This window comes from Chamaea fasciata, unplaced genomic scaffold (genome assembly GCF_029207755.1).
Source record: "Chamaea fasciata isolate MVZ Bird 193981 ecotype frontalis unplaced genomic scaffold, bChaFas1.0.hap1 SCAF_63, whole genome shotgun sequence".
Classification (NCBI taxonomy): Eukaryota; Metazoa; Chordata; class Aves; order Passeriformes; family Sylviidae; genus Chamaea; species Chamaea fasciata.
Genome location: NW_027094148.1, coordinates 141,877 through 164,535, shown reverse-complemented (window position 1 = coordinate 164,535; position 22,659 = coordinate 141,877). Strand labels below are relative to the sequence as shown.

At 41.9% G+C, this 22,659-nt stretch overlaps 1 long non-coding RNA gene across 1 annotated transcript; it reads left to right on the top strand.

The window, feature by feature from the left end:
- The first annotated feature begins 1,991 nt into the window (after positions 1-1,991).
- On the top strand, positions 1,992-22,427 carry LOC136304245 (uncharacterized). The gene is made up of 4 exons (XR_010724446.1): positions 1,992-2,185; positions 20,823-21,147; positions 21,371-21,559; positions 22,336-22,427. It is a non-coding gene; the product is annotated as an uncharacterized lncRNA (long non-coding RNA).
- The last annotated feature ends 232 nt before the right edge of the window (positions 22,428-22,659 follow it).

Sequence of the window (22,659 nt, the reverse complement as noted above, 5' to 3'; positions counted from 1 at the left end):
GTTTGAAGATGCAGTGAGGTAGACCACTGGAAGGAAAAGGCCAGGCTAAATATTCCTTGCAATAAATAGGCCTCTTTCCCTTGACTTCAAAGGAAAAAAAAAAAAAAAGCCTAATTAAATACAATTGAGGGGAAGAGGAAAAAAATGAGATCCTTTGATTTGAACACACTTTGGAGCAGAGCATGGAGAGATAGGAGAATGATCTCTGTGAGATGAATAAGTTGCCTCTCCTGCTGCATTTGTTTTGGGGTGGGTGACTCATTTCTTGAGGATTTTTTTTTTAAAGTTGGATTTGACTTGGTTGATATTCCTTTCAGCATCTAGATTTTCTATGTTGGCTTGTATTTTTCATACAAGAACCATGTTTTTAGAGCAGATAGCTGGTCCTGCAGTATAGGCAGATCTCATAAGGGCAGGAGGATAAGGAAATACACCGGAAAGGACAATATTGAAGATTTTATCAAGTTTGACCTCCTGGCAGTTGAAGCAAGTTGTCCCTCAAGGTCTTGTGGGAGCTGTTTCAAGTGAAGAGAGCACGAGTCACAAACACAGTGAAGATCTCTGACTAATTCTAAATGGGGTAAAGAATTAGCCCCTTCACCATCACGCCTGGATTTTTTACCTGGGGAGAATGTCTATGGAAAAAGATTGTGGCTGTTGTGAAGGGATAATGTCCAAGGCAGCCGAAAATCTGCATTGGCTGATGTGTTGTGTGTCCTCCCTCCTCCCAGTGTTTTCAGTCAGTGTGTCAGAGCCTTTCCTGGCATGTGAGCCATTCCTTGAAGTGTTGAAATGGTTCCTTGGGACTCCCTCACTCTTGGCAAAAAAAGTAGGAGGAGGAAGGACAAATCTCGCTCCCTCCACTTCCAAGGAGTGTATATTGTGTGTTGTATACTCCCTCGGGGTGTTTGCCACCTTTCCTGAGGGTGAACTTGTAGGATTTGTTGCAAACTTATTCACAAGAAATGTTGTGTGTACCTATTAGAGTTTTACAGTGAGTTAGGGATTTGGCAAAGGTGAATTGTTGAAGTTGAAAATAATTTTGGGGTGTAACAGATCAACCTCTGCATAACACAGATAAAAATACTTGCAAGAACCTTTCCCTTTTTCATTTATCATTATGCACACTGCTTCACTGGAAAAGGCCTCACAGGATGTGTTTGGAGAGGAGCCTGCTTTTCCATTAAACAACAAGGAATATTTTACTTTTGAAAGAAAGAGACAAAAACATGCCATTTTTTTTAATGGCATGTTCTTAGTTATCAGATTAACAACATTTCTGGAGGGGTATTCAAGCAAGTGTTAAGTGTAAAACATACAAATAAATGTACTCTTACTTTCAGCAATCCTTTAAGAACTAGAGACTTATCTTAAAGCAGGATCACTTTCCTTCTGGGTGGATCACCTTTAGGTATTCCTCCAAACAAGCTGCAGCTGTCCCATATGACACTGGCAGGGGCAGCTGTTGGCCGTGGTGCTTCCCCAGGAGTTTTTGGCGGCTGACTCTTGCTTAGGTAATTTAGTAATTGTGCTGCCACCTTCGGGATCCCCAAAAGGTCTGTCTCCCACGTGCCTGCATGTTGCAAGACTATATTTCTTTCCCATATGTTCCTCTTTTCTGTGCACGATTGGTCTTTGTACAGATAAAGGAGGGGTTTTAGCACTTGTTAATGAATTAACTAAATGGTGGATGTAGTGATGTAATCTATACAAAATGATTCTGTTAGATACTTTGGAGACTTCTGTTTTGCTTGTGTGATCTTTACTATTTGAGGGAAACTTTCAAACTCCTGATGGGCCTTGAGTGATTTTTACTTCTTGGACAGACCGTGCTTCTCTTGTCTTTCTACTTGTTGTCCCCTTAATTTTAGCCCCTAGAGGGCTAAACTTTCCAGTTTCATTAAATAAATCATAAATATTCCAGTTTATAAATAATATAGATGTTTATTGTATATTTTTATATAATTTAATTTTGTCCCCTACAGGGTTAAAATTTGGAGGGTGAGTGCTACTCTTCAGGAAAACCTGGTGATGGAACAAATGAGGTGCAGCTGGCATCAATCAAGGTTGCAGTTAGACAGAGTGGAAACACTGCAGTTGGACCAAGTGCCTTCATCAGAGCAGCAAGTTCCAGAGCTCCTTCACTGTGGCACCTTCAGGCTTGGTGGAAGGAGAACCTGAAACAGTGAGTGTAAAGCAACGACACCTGAGCTTGCAGAGTCTGTGGCTGAGTAAAATCTGGTCTAAGTTCTGTTGTTTTACAGAAGAAAAATGTTGTAGCTGATCTGTCAAACACGGTAGACTCAAAGTGAGGGCCTGGAAGTGACTCTGTAAGAAGAAATGGCTTATAAAAGAGGGTAAAAAAGTGTGAGCTGGCTGCTGAAGATTGATAGCAGAGATTTTTTTTTGTCTTGGTTGTCGCACTAGTGATTCCACGTGGTATGTTTGGATGCTTTTCAGTTTAGATTGCTATACAAGTATGAAGTTTGTCTTGCCCTCTCTTTGTTGGGCAGCTTTATGGCCATGATACTCAGTAAATGATGAGCTTTCTTTAGGTTGATTTATACTGTTGGCTGGGGATTATTTGTGGGGTTTTTTTCTGCTTGAGGTCTCAACCATTAACAAACAAACGTGTGCTGGACTTCAGCTTTGTGCATAAACCTCCAAAGTGGAAAAAGGCCTTTGATATTTCCTGCATTTCTGTTATAAAGTAGCTATAAGTGGTACAGTTTTGGGGGTGGGTGACTCACTTCTTGAGGATTTTATTTTTAGAAGTTGGATTTGACTTGGTTGATATTCCTTTCAGCATCTAGATTTTCTGTTTGGGCATGTATTTTCCACGTTGACTTTAATGATCATAGTGTCAAAAAGTCAATATGCTGTTGTAGAAGTGAGAAGTTTGCCTGAGTGCTTGATTCCAGGGAGGAGAAATAGAAGAAAATAAGTAAATACTGTTGCAGTTTGTCTATTTAAAAGCTCTATTTAATATATTTTTTACCGTGTTGCTTGCTGAGTTTAATCAGAGTCCGAATAGATTTCAAAGCTTCTCTCCAGTTTTAGGAAGCTTGGAGATGGCAATTTCAAGATTATCTCATCTTGTTGGCGTGGTTTCTTTCTAGGAAGGCTAAATGGTACATCAGAATCTGCTTTGTTTTTCCAGAAGCATCAGTACTTCATGGTATTGTGGAAAAGTTCAAGTCATTACCGTGCCAGCCCGTCACAGTTAATTTTTTGGCAAAATGAATCCATAACAACACATGGTTTCAATCGATTTCTTCTGCAGATTCTGCAGTAGATGTGCAGATCTGTTGATTAGCTCAGCCTGTTGGAAGAGTGGGGTCTGCCCCATTTGTTGTCCTTGGGGACAGTCATGGCTGGGTTATTTCTGTGGGCCTGTCAGCTCACAAGGAAATGCCCTTCAGCTCTTACCCTGACTTAGATCAGCATGAGGAACATCATGACATAATAGTTATTTTTTAAAAATGTTTTTAATGTATTTGTCAACTTGTACTGCTGCTGCATAAATTCATTAGGAGTCTTTGTGGAGTGCTGAGCACGGTTGTGGTCAGTGAGTTTTGCAGGTGTGGATTGGTGGAATTCCAGTTTGCCCTGCAGTGTGTTTTAGTCTCCTTTGGGAGTGTTTCCTCACCCCTCACCTGGCTGTAAGATGCATAAGTGCCTAAGTGAGCAGTTATTTACCTGTGGCAAGTCTGTTGTACCTAAACTCAGGAAATTGTACACCTCCTGGCCCTATTTACCTTGATCTTATTCCATAAAATCTTCATGCTGATAATCTGTGCAGCTCAGAGGCACTGAAAGATGATCTGCAAACAGAGGGAATACTTGCTCTGAACTCTATGGAGGCCCTCAGGAGTCATTCTGATTGATGTCTAGGGATTTCACAAGGATTTGACCTGCTTGATCTTGAGCTTGTAATTAATTGTCAGAGCTGCTATCAGCTTTCGAAATGGGTTTCTACTAACTGGCCCAAAATAGCGGTGTTGGGCTTTGAAACTGTTGCCGTTTATGTGTGAAATCAATTGCACCAAGAGCATGTTGCTTTCCTGAGTAACAAAAAGGATCCTGTTCTGTAATGTCATCCCATTTGTTAGAAAATGTAAGCACCTCTCATTTCACAAGGCTTTTTTTTTTTTGTACACGGCAAGGATGCATTAAATTTAGTCACATGCAGAAAGAAATCTGCAACTGGATACTCATTGTAAAGGCACTAGATATGTGTGATTTCTCTGTATTTTAACACTTATTTGAATACAATAGATGAAGCTGGTCAGATGATGAAAGGGCTCTTGGGCTATTGAAAGTCCTCTTGCCCCCTCATCTCTCCTACTGTCAGTGTATGCCTGATAGTTAATAATAGCTTGACACTGGTATAGTTTCAAGCTATTTTTTGCCCATTTCCCTCTTGGTTGCAATAAAAAGAACAGGTTCTATTAGGGGAGCCTTTCTTCCTGCAAGTAAATGGGTGTTTAGTGAAGAGAAAATGCATGGCAGTGGTGGAAACTTAGCAGAGCTTCCTGCTCCTGCTGCACTGCTCATCATGCCATTTATCCATGGGGAAGGAGGGCAGTGTCTCTCTTTAGGATATCATGGCCGGACTCGGGGAGATTTACCTGGTGGTCCCACCCCAGAATGGTCCATAGGAAGCCTGGCAGGCTGCCAATTTCTTGCCTAGACCGAGGAATCTAAGGGACTAAAACCAGGAGAATATGTTCTGCCTGTGTTACATGATAGACATGAGCAATGTGTTATCACAAAGATGTGACAGGGACCTCGTTAGGCCCAGCAGATGTTTTAGTCCTGGCTCTCACACTCTGAATGTGAGAGCTGGAAACATGCTGGAAGTGTAGTGCACATCCTCAGAGGACAGAAGGTAATTTGACAGCTCACTTCAACCCTCTTCAATAATGTTGACTCTTCTGGCATCTGTTTGTTGAGAATGTGGCTTCTCATGTGGAAAACCGAGACTTCTTGCAGTAAAAATAAGGATTTCTTTTCCTGATTTGGTTTTCTTTTTTTTCTGGCTTAGGTTAGAAGAGAGAAATATTTGAATGTAGCATTGATGCGTTTAATTTCTAAGCTTTATTTGGAGACTTTGAAAAGGTGAAAATATGTAAGCAGTATTGAGGGAAGAAAGTGTTCTTGTTTGATGCATTAAACTGTTTTCTTTCTGAGAATCTGTGTTTTTAGAGATCCCAGGCAGTACTTTTTCCTTTAGCAGTACCAGAGTCCTGCTGTCTGTCTCAAGAGAAGGCAAAAAAGGTCAGATAAGAACTGTTTCGATAAGATAGGTGGCATTTCTGTCAGTTCTCACTAGCTGGTGAAGCAGATGAGGAGCTGCACAAAACTGAAAACAAACAAGTAATGTTGCTCTGTCCCTGTCCCCCAAGTCCAAAAAATCCTCTCAATGCCCTTAAGCGGCCGTCTTTGTGAAGGGAATCTTTTCTCTTGAGTGGAAGTTTAGAAAGTGTTTTGTTGTACTGGTTATGTTAATTCAGGCGATCTTTGTTTCACAAGACAGGAATTGAGAGGGCTGTCCTGCTCTGCATAATTACCTGTCACAGCAAAGAGAATATATTAAGATGGGAAACTGAGATTGGTGTAAAATTCTGTCTTACCTGCAAGGTATATCAGCAGTGTGTTTGATAGAGCTTGATTGTATCCAAGATTCCAGGGGGCTCCTGGTGTCAGGTGAGAATCCTTCTTTACGGAAAGCACTTGGTCTTTTCCTGTTGATATTGGTGAGCCAAAAATACTATTTTTTGCTGCTTCTTGTAGCAAACCAAGTGTGAAATGTGAGATGTAACAGCGCTGCCTAAGGCTCTCTGGCAGCCTCATGCAGTAGCCTGCTTTTAATATTGGTTGGTAAGATGACAGCACTTTGCTGCCGGTCTGTGAGGTATCCATGTAAGGTGGGTTATCTTTGCTCAGGTGCCTGGAGACTTGTTCTTACAAGAGATACAAACAATGCATTCGAGAATTTGGCACATCTGGGACATTTTATCTTGCTCTTGGAGAAAAAGGTCAAATGCTCCACAGCCTGTTTCTCTTAAATAGCAGAAAATCCCAGCCTGGATTGAAGATTTGACCCCCATTAAAATACATCACTTCATGTCTAACCTAGCTATGGGGTTTTAGCTGTGTACATAAATACATAACTGCAGATGAATATTGAAGTACTCCTAGTGTAAATAGAAATACGCAGATGCACATGCTAGGCATACTCATGCATGCCTACAGCTGCAGAGAAAATGTACAGCAGGCAAAGGACTTTCTGATACAATGAAATGAATGGCTTTATTAAGATCTTAGTTCCTCATTAAAAATGCTGAGAAGTAGAACTTGTATGAAAGACTGAAGCTGGGATTTCAAATTAATGTGTATGATAGTCAATATGAACTCAATTCTGAAACGTAAGAGTGTCTATGGAGATCTGTTGAACTGTATTCATATATATCACTGTTTTTTCTTGTCCCAAGTTTTTTTTTTTTTTAATTTGGGGTTGCCATTGCAGTTTTAGGAAGGTTAATATTTAGTGCAATTCAGAAGTCCTAAAGAAAACAATTGTTTTAATACAAGACATTTCTCCCATTGTTTTAAGAGGAAAAAATGATCTCGTGTCAATGGTATGGACTCTTATCCTCCTGCTTAAGTATTCAATTCTTTTGATTCTTCTAAATTTTCAGCATCACGTGCATATGAAATTGGTCTCTTAAGTGATAGGTATTTTTTGAAGGTTTGCTCAGTTGTGCTTTCAGATTTTTCATTCACCTTCTGGTGGCTTGGCTGGGTCTGCATACACAAGTGCATGAACTGAACTATCATTAGCAAGTTCAGTTTTTCCTCTTGTACTCTTTGTGGCCTCTAAGTTTTTCTTGTCTGCTGTCTTTGCAAACCAGTTTTTCTGCAGGGTCACTTTAAATCACCCAGTGTAACAAACCTGAGTATGACAAATGTGTGCATTAGGGAATGTGTCTTGCTGGTTGTGGCCATCAAAATAGGTTTCACATGATAGAAATTTGATAGTGTATTTACAGTTCTCCAGTCTTGCTTTTGCCGGTGTCCTTGAGTTCAGTTTTTTAACAGTCTCAATGAGTTACTGACTAGCTGGCATTGGAAAAATTTGACTTTATCCTCAGGGGCCACTGTAGGCTTTGTTCTGATAAATACTTGTCCAAACATCCCCATTATTTTTTCTTCAAGACAGAAAATGTGACACAGGGTGCTGTGCCTGTTATCTCCCACCTAGACTTGTTTGGTTGGTGTTTTTTTTTTTTTTCCTTTGAGAGAAACTTCAACCTTTTTATTCATTGACCTGGTGAATACTTTATCAATGTATTAAGGTCCTTTTATTAGTGTGGATTTTTTTTTGAAGTTTAAAATAAAAATCAGGGAAATATTCTAATTGTATGATTTCTATGGTTGGTTCTACTCCAGAAGAAAGCTTAATTGTTGAAATATTTCTGAGTTCCTGTGTTCTGATTTTTTGAGTAGTCAGTGCTAAGTCTTGAGCAGAAGCTTGCAGAAGAGCTGCAGGATTGAAGGAGAGCAGAAGTGACACAAAGTAAAGCTCTCTTGGGAGATCTTATGGAGGTTAAGCAAGTGCAGCGGGATTTGAACAATGCTGCTTAGTCCACTTGTTCATGTGTGGATGCCAGGGTGGAGGAGACTGGAATTGGGAGCCAAGATCGCTTAGAGGTGTGTCTGTGAGAGAAGCCAACTGCAATCTGCTGGTTTCTGGTGACTTTAGAGGTACCTGTCCAGTGTTCGTCCTGTCTCGTACTGGAGCAAGCTATTGATCACCTGGCCAAAAATATTTTGCTGCTTTAAAGAACTTCCCCAAACTTTAGGGAATAGTGGGACTGTCATTAAGAAAGAGATGTAATTCCAAGCACTTTCTCTTGGTTTTAAATGCTGACTTCATGGGTTTTTTTTTTTTTCCCCTAAGAGTAGGAGAGCTTCATGTAAGTCTTGAAACTGCTGGTGGTTGATAGGCTTTTATTTATTTAATCAGGGCAGTGCATGTTACAGAACTGACAGCAAAGGGATCAGGACTAGAAATATTTTTTACTAGACATCAACATGCTGCTGTGCTGTTGGGAAAAAGTGGAGATTGCTTTGCCAGCACCATCTGGGAGCCTCTGCTTGGCTGTATGGTAGGCAGACCTTTTGTGAATCAGAGAATTGCCTTTGGAATAAAGCCTCTTGGTGGCAGGTTTTTTTAATCTGCTGCACTGACAGAACTGCTCCATCTTGTCCTCTTACTGCAAGCGTGTGTGCCAAATCTGCCTGAAGGGATCTGTATCCAGGAGAGAAGGAAATGGTGGTGCCTCTGAAAGGTGCTTGCCTTCTTTTGCGAGACAAAATAAACTTTTGGTGGCTTTGTGGGGCTGCAGCCGGCACTCTTGGGTTATATATTCTTCTTATATGAATGTAGCACACACTTCAAATTTATTGTTAGAGGAAAGAATAGAAATGTTGGCTACAACTTACAGAGGGAAACAGCATATGCTGTGTGTATAATTGTCATTCTGCCCAAAAGATGTGTTGAAAATGTGCACTTTTTTTGTGTGGCGGGTAAAAGAAAACCCCAACCAAACATTTGTTAATCTTTGTGCTTTATGGGAACAGGTTACTCAGTTGTCCTTAATAGTTGTGATGGAATGACCAAGCAGATTGTGGGTAAAGATACTTTTGGGTTGAGGTGGTTACACAATTAAATGAATAAAAGCTGATAGTTCTGCATTGCCAATACGTCAAAAACTTAGAGCTTTGGTAGCAGAATTTTAATTAAATCCATAAGACAGTCTCGGCCGAATTAAGAAAGCCAAAATTATGCATCACCACTACTTCTGTCCATGTAAGTATTATAATAAATGTAAAAAGAAAGTCATCACTATCATTCAGAATGCTAGGAATAGAAATTGGACAATAACCTGGCTGGCGTAAGCATTTATAGTTCTAAAAGAGCGGAAATAAATTTAAATCCTCTTCCAGGTTTAATGACCAGGCAAATATAGGGTAAAGTAAAACTTTGAAAGTTGTTATAAGTTGAGTTTTGTTGCGTCTTTTTAGTTCTTGAATATCTTTCAAAGAAAGTCAAATCTCAGAGCTCTGAGACCACCTGTAGCTACAAAGCCTTGAATCCTGTTTACTGACTCCCAAATTCAAATCTCAAATTTGTGTGGACTGCCTGAAGCCACGAATGACACAGTGAGAGCATTCAGGCTCAAATACTGTCTGCTTTTCTCTAGCTCTAGGGGCAGATTAGGCAGCACTTCAAGTCCTGTTTCTGGTTTCAGTCCTTCCACTTTTCTAAAACTGACTCTCCGTGCAAGTTGGCCACTTTGTTAATGACTCTATTGGAGTTCAGGCTGTCTTGTGGCAGTGAATGGTAGTATCTTCAGAGCACGAGCAATAAGGTTTTTTCTTCATCTTTTAAGTGTTTCAGAAAACATGTTGATTGAAATAAGCTCGTTGCCATCAGTGAGACAAGAGAGAGAATGGTGTGCTTGCAAAAGAAAACAGTGCTCAAATTTTGTACTGTTCAGTAGGTGTTTTCTGCAATTCCCTTCTTCCAAGTGGCCAAGGATCAGAAGAGAGGTCCTGACCTTGTGCAGTTTTGCAATTCATAGATGTCCAGCATGATTGAGGATTTTGGAATTAAATGGCTTGAGTTTGCTAAGTTGTAATTGAGCTGTTGGATTTCGTTCACAAAACATAGTCTGGTCAAACAACTGACCCGTATTTTGGTTGGTTATTTGATGTTCTGAAAAATAACCTGCCTTGTGAAATGCAAAATTGAGGTCAAACCTTTCATGTGCCTCATTCAAAGGAGCTTTTCACTCAAAATCACTTGAATTGAGCCATGTCTTGGTACTGTGGGGAGTTTGTCTAGAGCTAAGGATTATGGTTTATTGTCTTTGAAATCTATTTTTCTGTTAAATTCTCAATGAATACCCTCATCTGAAAGTAGATGTAGTGGTGGTATTTACCGTTAAATTTCTACTTCTTGCTCAAAAGGTCTGTCTGAACTTCTCTATCTGGTATTGACAAAGTTTGCCTTTTTGTCTGAAAAGATCCTTCATAGCATTTGATTAGGTATTGTCCCTACCCCATCCCAATATAAGCTTGCAAAAAAAGGAGGTCAGAGAGAGCTCTTAGGGATGTGTTTCTCCTCCCTTGGAGTACTACTGTGAGAACAGTTTTTCATGTTTTGCTTCATTGCAGGGAGGTACTCTTTTGGGTAGGTTGTACAATGTGTAAAACCTTTCACTTCCAGGTATAATAACTATGGTAAGGAAAGAACAGTGAAAGGCAGCCCTGTTCAGTTCATGTCCCGGTCAGCACTGACAGTTGTGCTTCATGCAGATTCTCACTGGGCTGATGGGCTTTGGTACCAAAGCACTGGGTCTCTCATCATTAAACTATTGATTGTGTGACTGAACTACTCCCTGCTCTGGCTGTGCAGTTTGCTTTCTTGACAAATATCCCCTGCTCAGGAAAATGGGTACTTCTGAGGGAGCTGCTGCTGACAAAATAACTTCAGTTTCTTATCCTTTTGAAGTAAGGTTTCTTGAGAACCTCAAGGAAACAGTCTGTTTAACTTTTATCTCTTTGTAGACAGTAATGTTTAGTGGAGAGAAGTATTTCAGCCAGATGCCCAAGTGGTAGTAGTAGTTTAGGCTGTAAATTCATAAAAGTCACACCAAACCATGTGCCCTGTGTTGGTAACATCAATACCCTTGCTGGTTTCTAAAAAGTATTTGTATTTCTGGATAAAGAAAGAGCTTCTATGAAAGTTGACTCAGCTGCTTTAGAAATCTTGTTTTGCTTCCTTTGGATTCACTGTATGTTTTAGAAGCTCTTAGGAAGGGACATGGTACAATCTGGTCACGCTCATAAATAATTTGTAAATATACTTCAGGCGTAGAAGCTGGAGAATCACTTCCCTCTTTGGAGAGTGCATCTGATTTTGTATCAGGAGGTGGAAATAATCTGATGAGTGTGTTACTTGTGTGAAAAGGAAGTGTGCTGCCCTGTAGTGGAAAGATTGCTGTTCAAACATCTGAAGACCAGCCTTTCAACTGTTTGGAAAGTAAGATAAAGCAATTTTACAGAGATTTATGCACCTTGAGAAAAAGTAGATGTTGAAAAAGCACCATTAATATTCTATTACCTAGTAATCAGCAGTCATGAGGTAGAAAACCAATTTGTGATGCATTTTGTGGTCACAATTTTTGCAAATGAGCCTTTAGTAGCAGAGCTGGATATAAACCATTTCTGTCAGTGTCTTGGAATTGAGATTTGTGAAGTTTTATCTGTGGTGGGTTTTGTTACTGTTTTCTTACTTCCTCTGGCAACTTTTGTAAATTTGTGATACTCTAAAAGAAAGCACAGTTATCCCTATGTTTTCAAATGGACCAAGAGGCTTTTCGTTCATCTTTGAAAGGCTTATAGTAAAATGAATTTGATTGAATCTTTCAGGGTTTTTTTTTTGTATGCACAATTCAGCAAAAAAAGTCTTGGTAATGAATTGCTATTTCTGATCCACAGGCTGTTTTTCTCCAGTCAGACGGTGGTTCAATACCTGCTTTAGATGTTTACAGATCAGTATATTAATGACACTCAACTGTGCATTTATTCTCACTGGAGCAGTGCCCATTCCTACAGAAATGCCAAGGAGAAACACCCAGCATAGAGCAAGCAAGACCAAATGTCAGTGGTCAGAAAGGGGGGAACGCTTGAGAAACTGCTTAAAGCTTTCTCTCCGGTCCCTTAAAGTGTGGGAGTGCCTTCCTGTCCTTTCCCCAATTCCTTGGTGTTTCAGGCATTATTGAAATCACTGATTTGGGTTTCGTGGTGAGTGATGGATTTAAACCTCCTGCAAACTAAACCTAAATGTCAGTCTGGGATAATGCAGAGAACAAAGCAAGTGAATTGTGGGGACAGCCTCAAATTGCTGATGTCCGCCAACAGAACTAGTCAGAGGGAAAATGTTAATTACTTAAAAAATTTAGTAATTCTAAAAGCATAAAGGAGAAGCTGTTTTCAGAAAGGATTAAGCCGGTCTTTGAGATGGGACAATTACTAGGATGCTCAACAAAACCAGCATTTGAAAGAATTGTTTGACATAGCAATGGCACTTAGGGTAGAATGCAGTTTTCTCTCATTCTGTCAGTATACTGGATGTAGGAGGAACAGTGAAATTAAATGTGGAAAAATTTAAGTTAGTCACCTTAGCAAAAACAGTTTTCTGCACCCAAACAGAGGAATTTGTAATTCTGCATGGAATCCATGAGGGACTTTGATCCCAGTACTTCCCCTTCTTAAAATGGGCGCAGATATCGGGTAATATGGGCGTTTTAAACACTGGCTGGGTAAATCATCACACTCTACACAGAGCAGCTCCTGTGCATCAGCTGCCTCATGGGAAGGGTCCCTGAGCAGCCACTGGCCTTTGTTCCTCACAGTTTGTGCTGTGGAGCTGCTGATGTGCAGATACACTTGTCTGGTTTTCTGTGAAATTCTTACAGATGTGGATCCTAGTGAGTTTGGATTACAAAAATAACTCGTTCCTTAAGCCATGTTGCAACTGATTTTAAACCTAACTGCTACCCTACATTGACATGTTTGTAAGGCAGCTGTATAGAGTACACTGAACAAGCAGAAAGGACATCCAACTCCAGAATTGCCGTTGTTATGCCCAATGGCATCCATGTTCACGTGCATAAACATAGTGTACAGCAGGTTATTTTCCATCTTGCTTTCCTATGGTCTGTAAAAATATTACAGTTTCTGGTTGGGACTGAGACATTTGAAAGCATCCACGTGGTTAGTGGAAATGAACGGCAGCTTTAATGATTAAGCCACTCGGATACTTGCTGGCTGGCACACTTACTAACATTTTATAACCAGTTTTAGTCCACCCCTCTTTATGGGAGTTGGGAGGGAGAGTAAAATTCAGGTGTATATTTTTTAAGGAGAAATAACTGATCAATAGGGCAGTTCAGTCAGGAACTTGAGAGAATTGCTCACCTACAGTTAAATTAGTTCAATGTGATGCGTAAAGCTTCATATGCAGTGAATGTCTTCTACCAACACCAAACCAGGAGTGTTTCAGCTGGAGTATGAAACAGCTCAGTTACAATTATGTGCTGGTAAATTAGTGTCTCATCTTCAAAAACAGAGCTTTTGTTATTTATTTATTGGTAATACTTGGATGCTGTGTCATCCTGAAGTTGTGACACAGTTTGGAAATCAATCCTTAGTGGACCTAGAGGTAGAACAGACTGCATGAGTTGTAGGACATGGCTGTGATTGAACTGAAGGGGGAGCAGTTTTTAGTGTAGCCTAATGACACCTGCAGTTGTTGGGTTTGGTGAAAATACACAGGTATAAATAAGCCCTTTTCTTAAGTAACTGCAAATTGCATAAATCTATATCTCCAAGTGTGCTGTATTATCCTACCACGAGTGATTTGAGGCTTGAAATAACAAGTATTTGTGAAATGGATTTAGAAAAGTTGCCTTATCACCGAATTTATATTTTTTTTCTCAAAGCCTTTGGCCTTTGGCATTGATATTTTATCACAGGGGAAGGTGTTTCCAGTAGGCAGTGCTGGTGTGGCTGTGCGTGTGGGTGTGTGCACACAGCCTGGTGTGGACCCTTGTTTGTTTTGCAGGTGTCCTGTTAGCTTGGCTGTTTCCTTCTCCTTCAGCTGTAGGACAGAATTTTCTCGTTGGCTTGTTCCCTCCTTAAACTGTCTTTCTCCCTCCTCTGAGGTGCTGCTGTGCTGCAGTCTCCTTGTGACGTTTAACAGGCTGTAATTAGCCCAGACACAGAAGTCGGGGTTGTCTGGGGCAGCATGATTCCAGTGATGAAAAGGCGTAATAATAATTCCCCCTCAGTCCACTTGCACTTAGTGCTGTTTGATCCTGCGACTCAATCAGGAGTGGACAACATAGCTGTATTTTCCTGCTCACTTTGCCTGATTAGTGACTGATCTGATTTCCCCCATGTCTGTAATTAATTTTCCCACAGAAGTATGCTTAGGTTTATGGCTTAAATAATAAGTGATGGTGACTTGTGCTACTGTCTACATGTTTTAATCCTTTTCCACGTCTAGATGGACTAAACAAATGCATAGTTGTTGCATCTGCCCTGCTGTAATGATTACTGTGGTGAAGACTCTTTTTTTAATTTTTGTAAGCTGCTGTTTTATTTTGCAAGAAGTTATTGAATTACACCTCCAGAAGGCTACTAAAGTAAGAGGTTTATGGCTTTTGTTGTCCTTCTGTTCTATGAACAGTTAATGGACAAGTAGGTAGAAAGTACTGAAAATTTGGGTTCTACTGTAAAAATGGCATCAAACCCAGTCTTTCCTGGATACAATTATTGAGGTGTATAGTCCTATGTAAAAAAATCCCAAGCATTAAAACCTGAAGCAAAATCCCCCAAGTCACGAGTAGATATTGAAGATAGAAGTGAAGGCAATTAATATTTGGGAGAGGCAGTGAATGCAGCACGATGAGCATGACAAAATGTCCTGGGAGTTGGGTGCGTGTAAGAGCCAAATCTGTGCTATTGATTTATACTGTGAGTTTTCTGGGTGAACTTGGAAAGAAAGGCAGTATTGTTGTTGGGAAATGTAAATTGCTGTATTTCATCTCTCTCTAAGGGAAAACTTGTCTCTTCAGGAATTTCCCATCCAGTATTTACAGCTGATTCTATCACTTCTGACTGAAGTTACTTTTCCAATTGTCTTCTTAGTCAATCTTTTTTAAAAGGTTGACTTTTTGCTAGAGTAGTTCAAGATGAAATGCTGTTTTGTGTGGTCAAAGATAGTTATGCTTGTTCTAGAAATTGTTTCATTTCCAAGGAAAACTTGTTGTAGGAGAATTTGAGTGAAATGACTATTTAAAGCTACTTGTCACAAGAGGAATTAGCTAGAGATTAACCTGTTGGAGCAGGACTTTTTTTTCTCTCAACTTCCATTTAGACTTCAATTTTATTATCCCTTGTTTTGGCATGAGTTTGTTTTCTTGTGTGCTTGCAGTTAATAGTGACATCTGACTTCTCTCAAGACGCTTAACCTGCTGTGTTAGAAGGAAAGAGAAATCTCTCCTGTTTCCATCAATATTGTATGGCTGATGAAGAAAAAGCAGTGGATATGCTCTATTAGGGGGATGTATTTTTGTTATGCTGTTTCGCTGTTGGACTCATGTCTGTGTTGCAGTGTAGTTGTGAAAGAGATATATATTTATCCTTAAAATAAATAACTTTTAATATGCTGAAGTAAAAGTGAATTCTCATGCTAGGTCGTATCTATTTATCAGGGATAATTTGATTGGTAGAAATGCTGAACACTGATTATGTGGCTCCTCTAACTACCAGTGGGTTTCTGTACCTTGTCCTATAAAGAAGGTAAAGCTGAGGATGCCCTGGTATATTTGAAATGCTACTGAAACTTAACAGGCTTCAGTCACAGCTTTTAGGAGTTGAAGGGAGGTACTTCTTTCCTAAAATGCCCTGTTCCATTTTACAAGTGGCATAAAGCATGAATGAGGCCAGGTCTGATAAAAAACCACCGTACTTAAAACTCTAGCAAGACCAAGTTCCTTTGCAAGTGAAGTTCTTGGTATGTGGTACCAAGACCTGCATTTACATGCTTAGAAAAAATCCTTTTTTTAAATTTATTTTTCTGTGTTTAGAAACTACCCTTGTTTTGCCACCCTAGTCAACATAGAATGGTGTTTTGTGGGCTAGGTGATTTTGCTATTAAAATCTCATGTTATTGTTTTAAATGTGTTGTATTGAACAAAATAAAGCATCTGGCTTTCAGCAATAATTTAAATAACAAATAGTTTATATACAAAGAACATTTCTTAAAATGCCTCCCTGAAAGTAGATGTTCCTAAATATTCAGGGAGACCTTACATCCTTTGTGATTAAGTAGTGCTGAAATTATTTCCAAACCTAAATTTTTGAAATGCTGCTGTAATTAATGATTAATAGGGAGCTTAAATCCAGCTCAGTACCTGCCTGAGAAGTGCCAGTGCTGCGTGGTTTTCTGTGTTTGCCTCTCCTAGCAATGCTTTTTGTGATCATGTCGAAACTGGAGGTAAACAGTTTACAGAAAAAATGGAGCCTCCTCCATAAAACTGCGGCACTGGGGAGATGTCAGGATACATCCAGTTTGGAAACAAGCCCTTGACTGTTAACAAGAACAAACAAAGCGTGTGACTCATGCCGTGCAGCTGGCGAGGGGGCTCGGAGACTGTGCAGTGATTCTCCCAGCCTGATAGCTCTGGCAGCTGGGCTGCAGCACATTTTTGGTGTGGATTTCCTATAGGGCCACGTTTATGTTGGAGGCGGTGCACAAGCTGCTGTGTGGACATCAAATTATTCTACTGGTTTGAGGATCAATGAGGTTAAATTAGCTCAGTTGCTTACTGCACGTTTTGTTGAGGTTCAAGCTGTCCAGGCTGTTGCAGTTAATAGGAGCAGCCCAGAATGCTGCCGGTTAAATGTGAGTTACTCACCAGGGATCCAGAGTTCATTATTGGAAGGAATAGGACAACTTTACTCCTGAAAAAGTTCAGCTTGTTGGGAATACTCTTCCCTGTGTTGTTTGAGGGGCAGAACTGGAGAGAGTATCATTGATCAGCAGCACAGCAGGATACCTTGATGATAGGTTTAGAGTGGATGTACTGCTCTCTTAATAGCTGTTGTACAGATAGAAGTATTGGTGATAAAATAAACTCCTTTGGGCCTTTGATTTGCATAAAAAATAATGTCCCGTTCACTAATGAAAAAATTATTTGGAGCTAGAGGGAAGTGAAGAGCTTGGAATGAGTATCTCTGCTTAAAAGCCAAACCAAGGTAAAGGCAGCCAACTGAAGCGTCTGTCAGAAGAGTTGGGCCCTGTTTGGGAACACCTGGAAGAGACGTTCTTTTTGTCTTAATCTTCTTCCCTTTCTTTTCAGAAATACTACTTTTAGAGCTATTCTGATAATACTTCCTAAGCCTAAGTGCATTGTATAACACATGGCATAAGTGATGAGAACATAGGCCATGGATCTGGTTCGATATTAAGGAGAGATTCTTGAATATACCACATTGGGCAATTCTTTCCATTTCTGGATCCTTGGCTTCTGTTGAATGGCAGTGCTACAATTGAGTGCAATTATGTGGGATATGTCAAATAGAAACTTTGACTCTGTATCACTAAATTAGGAAGCCAGAATAATACTGTGTTTTAGACTCTGTAAGCTTTCCTAAGCATTACTTTGGTTGGCACTGGGTGCTTGCTATGGTTTTTTAACAACAATTTGCCTTCTTTTTTTTGAAGTTCAAAGACTCTCCACGGTTTGTTTGTGTTTTTTTTGTTTGTGTGTTTTAAATTTTTTATTGTAGCTTCTTTGCTTTCCCATTTCTGTGCCTATTAAAAAATACTGAGAAGCTGCTGGAGAGCTTAGTGATCCATCAGGACAGTTGGTGCGGTCAGTGACAACAAAGCCATCACCTTTGCAGGTCAGACAGTTTGGAGAAGTGAGTTCAGGAAGCAACCTTGAACACAGATTGTCCTCCTTATAAAAATGATGTTAGTGAGGCTGATGGGGCTGACAGGCAAAGTCTGCTGAAGGCTTTTTTTCAGGTGTTGTCCCTTTGTCACTTCTTAATTGATGCTCACGTGGGAGATGCTGTTAGTTATGTCTAACTCTTCAAATGGGTTAGGAAGGTCTTCCTTTACTAAGTCTTTGTGATCTCTTCTCTTACCTGTTTTACCTCATCAGTCCAGAGTGCTTCTGGACCAGAAAGCAGATATCCCATAGAATGGATGTACAAAAGGAGCTGGGCAGAGGTTTTCTGGTGAAATAGGATTTATCTGGAGTGGGGAAATGTGATTTCATAAAAATGGGAGCTTGTTTTGTAGACTTCATTTCAGTGAAACTTTAAAGAGGGCAACCCTGCCACTCTCCCCGTTCCAGACTGTCAAATGTAGGAGGAGGGAAAGGGGAAGAGATCAAATCTTACATGTCATGCTTCTAGTTAATGCTCTGGCTTATTAAACCAGACTCTTGCATATTTCCTGGGGGTACATGAGAAGCAACCTAAAAACTCTGCACTCCTTTGGGAATAGTGGCCTTTCTGTGACTCGTGGAACAACTTCTGATCCTCCTGAATTTCATTCCATGTGAATGAGGGCAAGATAAAATCTCGGGCAAAAACTTATGGAATGTTGGAACAGCTCTGTTAAAAGCTCAGTAATAAAAAGTAATAAAACCTTGGGAGCTTTAGTTACAGCTTTTCAAAAGTTGCTTAACACTGTTATATTTTAATTGATATTGACTTGGAAGGAAATGTTTTCTGAATAAAATTTAGCATATTCTTAATATTTGCAAAAGTCTGTTGGCCTTTGTAGCCACAAGGGCACAATGCTGGATCATGTTCAGCTGCTGTAACAAGCACCCCCAGGTCCCTTTTTGACTGGGCACTGTCCAGCAATTCTGCCCTTTTCCTGTAGTACTCCAGGAGGTTGTTGGGGAAAAAAAAAAAAAAAAAGAAAAAGGAAAAATAAAAAGAAAAAAAAAAGAGGAGGAAAAAAAAAGAAAAACAAGCAAACAAAAAAACACTGGCCCATGCAGCAACCCACTTGGATGTGTCTGCAGTCCTGGAAGCTTGAGTACCCTTTTTTCTCCTATGAATACACCTTGAGCTTGTTTGGGGGTGGTCTCACTTCCACGTGTCTGCAGTCCTGAAGGTTTGACTACCCTTTTATCTCCTACAAATGGACCTTGAGCTTCTTTTTGGCAGTCTAACTTCCATTTGTCTGCAGTCCTGGAAGCTTGACCACCCTTTTTTCTCTAAAAATTGCACCTGCAGCTTTTTAGAGGGGTGGCACTTTCATGTGTCTGCTGTCAACAAGCTTATGGTCAATTTACAAATGAAAAAATGGTAGTCAAGCTTCCAGGACTGCAGACAGAGAAAAGTGACACCCCCCAAAAAAAGCTCAAGGTCCATTTGTATGAGAAAAAAGGGTAGTCAAGCTTCCAGGACTGCAGACACATGGAGGTGAGACCACCCCAAACAAGCTCAAGGTCCAATTTTTGGAGAAAAAAGGGTAGTCAAGCTTCCAGGACTGCAGACATATGGAAGGGAGACCCCCTCCTAAACAAGTTTAAGGCTTATTGTAGGAAAACATCAAGTAGTCAGGTTTTAGGATTGCAGACACATGGAAGTGAGACCACCCCAAACAAGCTCAAGGTCCAATTTTTGGAGAAAAACAAGGATAGTCAAACCTCCTGAACTGCAGAGACATCAAAGTGAGAACACCTTGGAAGTTTTGCTCCCCGTTTTTCTCCTACAAATGGACCTTGAGCTTCTTGTTGGGGATCTCACTTCAATGTGTCTGCAGTCCTGGAAGCTTAACTACCCATTTTTCTCCTACAAATGGACCTTCAGCCTGTTTGGGGGTGGTCTCACCTCCATGTGTCTGCAGTCCTGGAAGCTTGACTACCCTTTTTTTTTATTATAAATGGACCTTGAGCTTGTTAGGGTTTTATGGGGAATAAAATCTCAAAACAGAAGGTTCATATAAAGTGTCTACTTAAGTAATCACAGTGTTCCGTGTTGTAAATGTTTGTATCAATTGTTAATGCTACGTCACACCTGTACCCTTGTTAATGCTCGTAGCTGCTCATGCCCCATTCCGTAGGGGCATAAGTTACTGTTCCACGTTTACTAGGTTAAAGACATATTTAAAGACTTATTCATTTGTATCCGTTATTGTTCCCAGTTTGCATGTGAATAAGTTCATTTGTATACCTTTACCACTCTCCCTCACCCCCCATTTCGTACCGGTGTCCATTTTGAAACTGTCTCCTTCCCGTGGGGCCGTGCTTCCGCTGCTCCCCTCACAGCCCTGACGGCGACACGCAAACCAGAGAACTCCCTGGGACTGCAGTGCCCACAGGAAGTGGAGTGGACACCTAAAAACCGGGGCAGCGGCTTGAAGCCAGCGCGCCCGTCCCGCCCGTCCGGCAGCGGCCGCGCCCTGGGGAGCTGCTGGGAGCCGCAGGGCGGGCGCCTGCGCCCCTCCCGCCCCGCCGCCGGCCGCTGCCTGTTGGCCGCGCTCCGGCGCCTGATGCGGAGCAGGAGGTCGGGGCGGTCGCGGCGAAACCAGGGGTTGGTGTAGTGGCGCCAGGCGCCGGCATCGCCAGGCCGGCCCGGCACCTAGCGGCAGCCGTAGCGGTTGAGCTGGCGCAGGAAGCTGCGCAACCGCGTGGCCCGGAAGGTGTGCGGGGCTGGCCCCTGGGAGCCGCCCGGGCCGAGCGGCTCCCGCTCCAAGAGGGAGCGCTCAATGAGCAGCCCCCGCGCCTGGCTGTCCCAGCGCACGGAGCGGACGCAGGGGCTGTTCGCCAGGCGCCACAGCTTGGCGGGGAAGGTGCCGGCGCTGAGCCCGGCGGGCAGCGGCCGCTCCGCCATGGCGTCCATCGCCGACTGTGGCCACAACGGCCGGAGGGCAATGGCCGCGGCTCGGCTCGGCTCGGCTCAGCACAGCTCGGCTCGGCACGGTAGGGCACGGGAAGCCCGTGGCCAGGGCGGGCTCTGGGAGCAGTGATGGACTCTGTCCCCACGCTGCATCCTGTACCTGAGTCACCGTCGGTGACGGAGGAAAAGGACATTGCTTTGTCTTGCCTGGGGAAAGGATGAAAAGGGGACATGAGAAAGCATTCTTTTGGTCACCTTTTCAGCAGACTAGCTGTTTTTTTCTCGCCATCTCTGCCTGTTTTTTGCAGAGTTGGAACATCTCTCATGATTTGGAGTCAGCAACAGCAGCAGGAAGGGGCAGTGATTTTGTCAGCATTGTCATCAAAACGCTAGTGCTGCCCCATGGATGGATGTTGCTTGATGCAAGGGATGAAAGGCCTTCACTTGTAGGGAGCTCACACCGGTGTCTTCCCAAAGGATGTTGCCATTTTCTTTCCTCAGGAATCGCTTCTTCTGTTTTTCCCCCCATCTGGGGAGATTTCCAATGCAAATGCCTCCTGCAGCCAGCTCCTGCCAATGCAGACTGACAAAGATCTTGCAATGGACAGAGACTCCCTCGGCTGGTGTGGAGAGGTGAGGGGGCAAGGTTTGTCCTTTAGTCTTGAAGTCTTGTTGGGGAGCTGATTGTGCTTTGGGGGACTGACAAAAATGATGTGTCCTGAAAGACCACAGAGACTTTGGGGTTGTCATGTTGGGGCAGAAATTTCTGTCTGAGAACTTTTTGAAATGCTTCATTTATATATATATATATATATATAATTTTTTTTTTAATTTTTTTTTTTTTCCCCCTCTGCAGAGAACCTTTTTGTACCTTTTGGGGAACTTCCCTCTGCTGGTCTCCCAGATCCGGCCGTTTCCCAGGGTTCCTTCCCAAAGTGAGGAGTAGCCCATGGCCTCCACTCTCCAGCTGGAACAGAAAGAAGCACAGAGCTTGCTATTGCAGGAGAAGAGCTTCTCTTTCCTGCCGGCTTTCCCTTTGGGGCAGGTTGGTATGTGCTCATTTGATAAAGGGTGGTTTAACATCGGGAGGAGTTGCATTTCAAACTGCTCCAGCCTCGAGCTCTTGTGTGGGTATCCTTGGACAAAAGGCCTCCCTGTGTGAGCTCCCAGTGGGCTGGTTCAGTAAGGAAGTTGATATTTCAGGCTTGTGACTGCTGAAAGCAGTTGGTTTCTGGAGGTGTCCGGAGCTGGGAGCGACGACTTTTCTCACCTGGCTGCAGAAAAGGTAGTTGGAAAGTGGGGATTGCACTTGCAGAGATGGCAATCAGGGGTGTTTTCCGAGAAATGGGCTGGCAGAGAGGCAGGTCTTGTGCTCAACTGGCTGTGTGTTTGTTTTGGTGGTGGGGAGATGTTGTAATGAATCAGCCGAGACTCCATATCCTTCATGCCGATAAAGCCAATTCTTTATTCACATCACTTATTTTATCCAGTTTTCAGGGACCTCATGTGCAGCACCCATTGACTGGTAGTTTTCTTACTGCCTCGTTTATTGGTCAGAAGGTCATTTGTGTGTATGTGCTAAGTTTCAGGTTGTTTACATTTTTCCTTGGTGGGTTCTGATGGAACAGAGCTAATATTTATGCAGATGCACTTGTTTTTCTCCCTAAGAATAGGTTGTTGTGTGAACAAACTTCTCTTTCTCTAAACAGTTTTCAACTGGGAGCTTGCAGGCTATTGCTAGCTGCTTAGCTGAAGTAGCATGGCCTCATCCATATTCCATAAGACCTTTCTTTAATAACATTTTTTACTTGTCTGCAACAGGGAGAGTCACAGACACAGACACAGACACCAGCTGAAGCAACAGTGTAATTTACTATCATGCAGGAGTGCAAAGGCAAATCAGAAAAGAAGAAGGTAAGCAATGCACCTTATCACTGGTACAAAAGGTTGCCTCTAGTGGTTAAGAAAGATACATCAGCAGACACCCTTTTTATTTATCCTTCATCCAGATCCACTCATCAGGTGGGGAAAGCTGTCCCAGCAAAGCTCGGGAAAGTCACTGCGAGGAACTAGGAAATCCTACACTGCCTCCCCCTTTCTTGGCCACCAGGCTTCTGACTGCACTGTGAGAGTAGCCCAGCTTTG